Below are 7,767 nucleotides of genomic sequence, written 5' to 3' on the forward strand. Positions count from 1 at the left end.
TATATATATATATATACTTTGCTGGTTTTTGTGTTTCTCTAGAGAACCCAATCCAACACACTTTCTTATTATTGATTTTAATTTTATACCACTATGATCTAAAAATATGCTATGTAGTATTTTAATGTTTTAAAATGTATTAAGGCTTGCTTTGTGGCCTAACATGTGTATTCCTCATGAATACAGAGGTAAAAATCTTCAACAAAATCCTAGTCAGTGGAATCCAACACTGTATCAAAAAATGATACATCATGACCAAATGGGATACATACCAAGTATGCAAGAATGGTTCCACATCAGAAAAACAATCAGCATAATACAGTACATAAATAAAACAAAGGAAAAGAATTACATGATTTTATCAACTGATGCAGAAAAGTCATTTAATAAATAAAATCTAACACCCATTCCTGACTTAAAAATAAAATTCCTAGGAAAATAGGAATAAAAGGAAAAGTCCTCAACATAATTAAAGGCACATATGCAAAACTAATAGCAACATTATTTTCAATGGAGAAATCTGAAAGCATTCCTCTTGCTTCTAGGAACCAGATAAGGATGCCCTCTATCACCATTCCTATTCAACACTGTATTGGAAGTCCTAGCCAGGACAATAAGGGAAGAAAGGAAAATAAATAAAATTGGTAACAAGAAGTAAAATTATCCATATTTGCAGATGATATGATCCTAAACAACAACAAAAAAAAAACCTCACTGCTGTTGAGTTGAATCCGACTCATAGCAACCCCTCCTTGGGTTTCCAAGGTAGTATCTCTATGGAAGTAGATTGCCCAGTCTTCCTTCCAAGGAGTGGCTGGTGGGTTTTAACCACAGCCTTCTGGATAGCAGTCAAATGGCTTAGGCACTGCACCACCAGAGCTCTGATATGATCCTATACATAGAAAATCCCACAGAGTCAGCAAGAAACTACTGGAAAAATGGTAAGACTCAGCAAAGTGGCAGGGTACAAGATCAACATACAAAAATCAGTCAGATTCCTCTACATCAACAATATGATCTCTGAAAAGGAAAATAGGCCTATTTATAAAGCTACTAAAAACATAAAATTCTTAGGCATAAATCTTAGCAGAGATAGAAAAGACCTATACAAAGAAAACTACAAAACACTACTAAAAGAAACGAAAAGAGACCTACACAAAAATACATAGTACACGAAAGAACATAGTTTGTTCATGGATAGGAAGACTGAACATTGTAAAAATGTCACAAATTTACCCCAAACAATCTATAATCCCATAATCCTGATCCTCATTCCAACAACATTCTTTAAGGACATGGGAAAAACAATCATTAATTTTATATGGAAAGGAAAGAGACCCTGGATAAGCAAAGCCCTACTGAAGAAGAACAAAGTAGAAGGTCTCATACTTCCTGATCTCAAAGCCTACTATACAGCTAGAGTAGTCAAAATAGCCTGGCATTGGTACAATGACAGATACATAGACCAATGCAACAGAATTGAAAAGCCTGAAGTAGATCCATCCACCTATGAACATCTATGACAAAGAGCCAGAATCCATTAAATTGGGGAAAAGACAGTCTCTTTAACACATGGTGCTGGAAAACTAGGTATCGATTTTCAGAAAAATGAAACAAGACTCATACCTTACAGTATATACAAAAACTAAATTAAAATGGATTGAGGACTTAAATGTAAAAACCTAAAACTTTAAAGATCATCAAAGAAAAAACAGGGGCAAACTTAGGGTTCCTATGTCCCTATATTATGGCATAAAAGGACTACCAAACATAACCAAAAATATGCAAGCAGTAGAAGATAAATTAGATGACTGAGACCTTCTGAAAATTAAAGTCTTATATGAATCAATAGATTTCTCTGGAAGAGTAAAAAGAGAACCTACAGATTGGGAAAAAATATTTGGCAACAACATATCCAACAAGGACTTATTTCTAAAATTTATATAAAACTTCAATACCTCAACATCAAAAAGATAAACAATCTAATTTAAAAATGAACAGAAGACATGAGCAGACACTTCACCAAAGAAGATATTTAGGCAGCCAACAAACACATGAGGAAATGCTCACAATCATTAGCCATTACAGAGATACAAATCAAAATAATGAGATACCATCTCACCTCACCAATAATAGCAAAGTTCAACAAGACAGAGAACAACAAAAGCTGGTGAGGGTGTGAACAGACTGGAACTCTCATACACTGCTGGTGGAACTGTAAAATGGTGCAACCACTGTGGAAAACAGTATGGCGTGTCTTTAAAAGGTTGGAAATGGAAACATCATTTGATCCAGCAATCCCACTACTAGGTATATATCCTCAAGAATTGAGAGCTGGGACATGAATAGATATGTGTATATCCATGTTCATGGCAGCATTATTCACAATAGCAAAGAGATGGAAACATCCTAAGGCCCATCGATGGATAAATGGATAAACAAACTATGGTACATATATACAATGGAATATCATGCAAAATGAAAGAATAATGAAGAATCTGTGAAATACCTCATAATGTGGATGAAATTGGAGGACATTATGCTGAGTGACATGTCAATCACAAAGGGAAAATATACTATGAGCCCAATGTTACAAAAATGTCAAGGAAAGGTTTTCACACAGAAAGAAACTTTCTGTGATGGTTGCCAAGGATGAATAGGGAAAATTACTAACTAGAAAAGAGATATGTATTAATTTGGTTGAAGGGAATGCCAATATACACAAATGGGTGATCAGCACAATAACACTAAGGAAAAGGAAGACATGGTGAGACACAAAAAACAACAAAGGTAAATACTATTACATATACAATACTGCATTATCAGTAATAACAAACATTAATCTACAAGTGAATAGGCAAGATGATGAGTAGACAGGCAAGATGATGAGGTATGTATAGGCGAAAGGGACTGTACCCACAACCACACATAGGAATGTATTTTAGTTATTAAGTGCTGCTCTGAGAAGAATACACCACAAATGAGATGGCCTTAACAAACAGGAGTTTATTCTTACAATTTGGAGGCTATAAGTCTAAGTTAAAAGTGCCAGGCTCTAGGGGCTGGGTGAAAGCCCCTCAGCCATGGGTTTCAGCTGTGCCTCCAGCTCCTGGCCCACTGAAGCTAGAGGCTTTTCTTCACTCAGACAGCTGCTGGATGACAATTAAAAAGGCACAGTCCTTATGTTACCAAACCACATGGCAGGTCATTAATTTAAGTCCATTGTAAGTCCCCAGGTCAACAGAACATGACAGGCTACTGATCAATGACACAGCTACATGCAGGGTCCAAGCATGCCATAAGCTAGAGATTATGCCCAAGGATTCTGCTGATTCTGCTTATATACAGGAAGCAGACCATATCCCAAAGGCAGCTACTCAGCTGCTTGTGGTACATCTCACCATGGAGTTGATTGCCAGTCTCATCATGGGGAATAACTACCACCAGCTGCCCAGCCACTCAACCAGCCCAGCCAACTTGACGTACAAATTTAACTACAACAGTATGGCAGACTATATTTCTACATACATATATATTCCTATGTGCTTCAAAAATATCCATGTATAAAGTAGTGCTAACGGGAAAAGGTATGAAAACTTCTTGTTGTTGTTGTTAGGTGCCATCGAGTCGTTTCTGACTCATAGCAACCCCATGCACAGCAGAATGAAACACTGCCCGATCCCACGCCAGCTCCATGATCCCTGCTACCATAAGCCCATCATCGCAGCCATGATGTCAATCCATCTCATTGAAGGCCTCCCCCTCTTTTGTCAACCCTCCACCCCACCAAGCATGACATCCTTCTCCAAGGAATGGTCCCTTCTGACAACATGACCAAAATAGGTGAGATGAAGCCTGGCGATTCTCGCTTCCAAGGAGCATTTCGGGTGCACTTCCTCCAGGACAGATCTGTTAGTTCTTTTAACAGTCCATGGTACTTTCAGCAATGTTCTTGATATCCTCCCACAATTCTTCTGGTTTTTGGTCAGTGGTGTTCAACGCATCAAATCTATTCTTTAAAGATTTATATGATCTCTAAATTCAGGAGGGATAAAGATCATATTTTGGCTCTCTTGGACTTACTTTAATTGACTTCAACTTCAAGTTCAACTTGCATATGAGCAGTTGATGGTCTGTTCCACAATCAGCTCCTGGCCTGTTTTTGGCTGAAGATATTGAGTTTTTCCACTGCCTCTTGCCACAGATATAGTCAATCTGATTCCTGTGTGTTCCATCTGGTGAAGTCCACGTGTAAACCAACAGACAAGTTTGCTCCCTTGAAAACTTCTTTGCCATAACCAAACACCCTGAGGGAGTGAATCACTGGGCTTGTGAGCTCAGCACCATAGTTATAGGGGACATCAAGGTCTATCGGCATAACATAGCGCACAAATACATTGTTCTACATCCCACTTTGGTGAGTATCAACTGTGTTCTCAAAAGCTTGTGAGCAGATGACTTCCAGTAAGATGGTAGAATAGGAAGACAAGCTATACAGACCCTCTTCAACAAAGAAAAAAGAAACCAATTGACAGAGATACAGAAGATAATCCTGGACCCCTGAGCTTTGAGGGAGCCCTGGTGGCATGGTGCCCAAGGCATTTGACTGCTAACCAGAAGGCTGACGGTTCAAACCCACCAGTGCATTGGAAACCCAAGCAGGGGTTGCTGTGAGTCAGGATGGACACAATGGCAGTGAGTTTGGCTTTTTTTTTTAAGTTTTGAAAGAAAGTATACAGAAGTGGATCAGGCACCAAGCAGTGCAAGAAACTAAATGAAAACAGAACCTAAGAAGATGTTCTGCTTGCCAAGGACTGCAGGGACATATAGGAGGCTAACAATGAGAAAGGAAACAGGTGGTGAGTATATAATGGCTGCCAACTAGCAAATAGAGGAGCACAGTACCCTGCTTACTTACATAACCTCCAAAGAAAATGAAAATCTTGGGCAAATTACTCTAACATACAATCACCAGTTAAATATAAACACAAGAATGTCACAATGCCTTGGAGACAACAGACCATCAGACCACACAAAGAAGTGAGATAAAGCACTAGAAACAAGGGACCAGAATACAGACCCAGAACACATCCCTGAGGAAGAAGCAGCATTGGGACTCCCTGATAAGGAATTCAAAAGAATTATATTTAGGAACCTTCAACGGATTAAGAGACAGATCAAGTAAAACAGTGACAAAATTGAGGAAAACACAGAGAAAACCATACAACAATTTCAAAAGACAATACAAGAATAAAATGACAAAATAAATGAAAAATTAGAAATGCTACAAAATCTACAGATAGGAATCCAGAAGATTAATACTAAATTTTCAGAAATAGATAACACATTGAACAGGCAAAAGAGTAGAATTGGATCAATGGAAGACAGAATTAGTGAGATTGAAGACAAATACCTCAATACATCTTTGGAAAGGGATCAATCAGGAAAAGATCAAAACAAAATGAAGAAATCCTAAGGTTCATGTGGGATACCATCAAAAGGAGTAACTTACATGTAATCAGAATCCCAGAACAGGAAGAGAAAAATAAAACCACAGAGAAAATTGTTGAAGATTTATTGGAAGAACATTTCCCTGGTATGATGAAAGATGATAGTGACCCCTCCTTGGGTTTCCAAGGCGGTATCATTACAGAAGTAGATTGCCCCACCTTCCTTCTGAGGAGTGGCTGGTGGGTTTGAAATGCCAGCCTTCTGGTTAGTAGTCAGATGCCTTAGGCACTATGCCACCAGAGCACCCATGATGAAAGATAAGAATACATCCATTCAAGAAGTCCAACGAACCCAAAACAGGAGAGACCCCAAAAGAAAATCAACAAGGCATATCATCATCAAACTCACCAAAACCAAAGTCAAAGAAAGAATCCAGAAAGCAGGATGGGAAAAACAAAAAGTTACCTACAAGGGCTATCTAGTAAGACTAAGCTCTGATGTCTCAGCAGAAACATGCTTGTGAGAAGACAATGGCACTGTACATATAAAACACTGAAAGAAAGTAATTTCCAGCCAAGAACTCTATTTGTTGTTGTTGTTATGTGTCATCGAGAAGGACCCAACTCATAGCAATCCCTCCTTGGGTTTCTCAGGCAGTATCACTACGGAAGTAGATTGCCCCATCTTCCTTCCAATGAGTTACTGGTGGGTTTGAACCGCCAGCCCTCTGGTTAGCAGTCCAGTGCCTTAGACACTACAATACCAGAGCTCTATACCCAGCAAAATTGTCCCTCAAATAGGTTGGTGAAATTAGGGCATTTCTAGATAAGCAGAAATTAAAGGAATTTGTTAAAATCAGACCAAGCTTACAAGAGATGCTAAAGGGAGTCCTTTGAACACAGAACCAACAATAGTAAACAACAACCAACCATTAACACATGTGATGACATAACCCAGAAACAAACCCAGTTATGGAAGTATCCAAAGTTAATAAGCCTACAAGATCATACATAGGGAACCAGAGGTATTAATTGACAAATGAGGACAACTACAAATCCAGAAGAGGGAAAAAATAATGAAGTTACAGAACTTCTAAATGGCAGGGAAGTCTAGACAATTGCAAGGTAGAATGGACTGTTCTAAACTTGTGAAGAAAATTAAAAATCACAGGGTAAACTCAAAGAAAAATAATACACCATCATATCAAAATAAAAAAGAGGACAAGCACAAATATTTAGCAAATACTAAAACAATTGCAACAAAGGAAGTGATAACACAATTCATAAACAAAACAGGCTCAGCACAAAAAATGACATGGAACAAAAAAAAATAAGCAACACCAGAAAAGACACATAATGAGGACAACAAATTAATAACACTGAATGTTAATGGATTAAATGTACCACTCATAATACAGAAGAGTTGTAGACTGGACAAGAAAACATAACCCATTAGTATGCTGTCTACAAGAGGCACTCCTTAGAGACAAAGACAAAAATAGGCTAAAAATCAAAGGTTGGAAAAAGATACATCCAGCAAATGTCAACCGTAAAAGAGCAGGAGCGGCAATATTAATTTCTGATCAAATTGTCCTAAAGACAAAAAAAACCCATAAGAAACAAGGAAGGGCATTATACAATGATTAAAGGATCAACTGAACAAAAGGACATGACAATAATAAATATCTATGCACCCAAAGAGCCACAAAATATATAAACCAAATTCTTACAGAACTGAAAAGACAAATAGATGTCTCCACAGTCATAGCAAGAGACTTTAATATATCACTTTCAGTCACAGATAGAACAACTCGAAAGAAACTCAACAAAGACACAGAAGAACTAAACAATACAATCTACCAACTTGACCTTACAGACATCTACAGAGCACTTCACCCAACAACAGCACAATATATATTCTTTTCCAGTGGACATGGAACATTCTCCAGGATAGACCATATGTTAGACCACAAAGTAAGCTTCAATAAATTTAAAGACACTGAAATACTGCAAAGCATGTTCTCAGATCACACTGCTATAAAATTAGAAGTCAACAAGAGGAAGACGAACTGAAAAAGAGCAAACACATGGAAAATGAGTAACACCCTCCTTGAATATAAATGGGTTGTAGAAGAAATAAAAAATGAAATGAAAAAACTCCTTCAATCAAATAAGAATGAAGACACATACCAAAATCTTTGGGACACAGCAAGAGTGGTGATCAGAGGCCAATTTATAGCAATAAATGCACACATCAAAAAGAAGAGCCAAAATCAACACCTTAACCTAACATTTCCAACAATTAGAAAAAAAAAAG

The 7,767-nt window shown here is 37.7% G+C and overlaps 1 protein-coding gene across 1 annotated transcript in view; it reads right to left on the minus strand.

The window, feature by feature from the left end:
* CUNH2orf76 (chromosome unknown C2orf76 homolog) overlaps positions 1 to 7,767 on the minus strand; it is a 120,945-nt gene that overhangs the window by 33,837 nt on the left and 79,341 nt on the right. The window lies entirely within an intron of this gene.

Source organism: Orycteropus afer, unplaced genomic scaffold (assembly GCF_000298275.1).
Source record: "Orycteropus afer afer isolate SDZICR_OR568_19922 unplaced genomic scaffold, OryAfe1.0 scaffold00004, whole genome shotgun sequence".
Classification (NCBI taxonomy): domain Eukaryota; kingdom Metazoa; phylum Chordata; class Mammalia; order Tubulidentata; family Orycteropodidae; genus Orycteropus; species Orycteropus afer.